Source organism: Arachis duranensis, chromosome 10 (genome assembly GCF_000817695.3).
Source record: "Arachis duranensis cultivar V14167 chromosome 10, aradu.V14167.gnm2.J7QH, whole genome shotgun sequence".
Lineage (NCBI taxonomy): Eukaryota > Viridiplantae > Streptophyta > Magnoliopsida > Fabales > Fabaceae > Arachis > Arachis duranensis.
This window is the reverse complement of record NC_029781.3, coordinates 77,437,237-77,438,489: the sequence shown is the minus strand read 5'-3', so window position 1 is coordinate 77,438,489 and position 1,253 is coordinate 77,437,237. Positions and strand designations below refer to the sequence as shown.

Sequence of the window (1,253 nt, the reverse complement as noted above, 5' to 3'; positions counted from 1 at the left end):
ATTGCTTGGGAGAGTGCTAGGAGGTGTTTTAGTAACTCTCTTACCCAACTGACCCACTTGTGCCTCCAAATTTCTAATGGAGGATCTTGTTTCATTCATGAAACTTAGTGTGGTCTTAGATAGATCAGAGACTATGGTTGCTAAGCCAGAACGATTCTACTCAGAGTTCTCTGTCTGTTGCTGAGAAGATGATGGAAAAGGCTTGCTATTGCTAAACCTATGTCTTCCACCATTATTGTTGTTGAAGCCTTGTTGAGGCTTCTATTGATTCTTTCATGAGAAATTTGGGTGATTTTTCTATGAAGAATTGTAGGTGTTTCCATAGGGTTCTCCCATGTAATTCACCTCTTCCATTGCAGGATTCTCAGGGTCATAAGCTTCTCCTTCAAAGGAGGCTTCTTTAGCACTGCCAGATGTAGCTTGCAATCCAGTCAGATTTTGAGAAATCATATTGACTTGTTGAGTTAATATTTTGTTTTGAGCCAATATGGCACTCAGAGTATCAATCTCAAGAACTCCTTTCTTCTGAGTTGTTCCATTGCTCACAGGATTTCTTTCAGAAGTGTACATGAACTGGTTATTCGCAACCATTTCAATGAGTTCCTGAGTTTCTGCAGGCATTTTTTCAGATGAATAGATCTACCTGCAGAATGGTCCAATGACATCTTAGATAACTCAGACAGACCATCATAGAAGATACCTATGATGCTCCATTCTGAAAGCATGTCAGAAGGACACCTTCTGATCAATTGCTTGTATCTTTCCCAAGCTTCATAGAGGGATTCACATTCCTTCTGTTTGAAGGTTTAAACTTCCACTCTAAGCTTACTCATCGTTTGAGGTGGAAAGAATTTAGCTAAGAAGGCATTGACCAGCTTTTCCCAAGAGTTCAGGCTGTCTCTAGGTTGTGAGTTCAACCACATACTAACTCTGTCTCTTACAGCAAAAGGGAAAAGCATAAGTCTGTAGACCTCAGGATCAACTCCATTGGTCTTAACAGTGTCACAGATTTGCAAAAATTCAGCCAATAACTGATGAGGATCTTCTAATGAAAGTCCATGAAACTTGCAATTCTATTGCATCAGAGAAACTAATTGAGGCTTAAGCTCAAAGTTGTTTGCTCCAATGGCAGGAATAGAGATGCTTCTCCCATAGAAGTCGGGAGTAGGTGCAGTAAAGTCACCAAGCACCTTCCTTGCATTGTTGGCAATGTTGTTATTTTCGGCTGCCATGTCTTCTTCTTTTTCGAAGAT

The 1,253-nt window shown here is 40.3% G+C and overlaps 1 non-coding gene across 1 annotated transcript; it reads left to right on the top strand.

The window, feature by feature from the left end:
- Positions 1-719: 719 nt before the first annotated feature.
- LOC127743353 (small nucleolar RNA R71) lies at positions 720-827 on the top strand. The gene has a single exon (XR_008004745.1). It is a non-coding gene; the product is annotated as a small nucleolar RNA R71 (small nucleolar RNA).
- Positions 828-1,253: the final 426 nt, after the last annotated feature.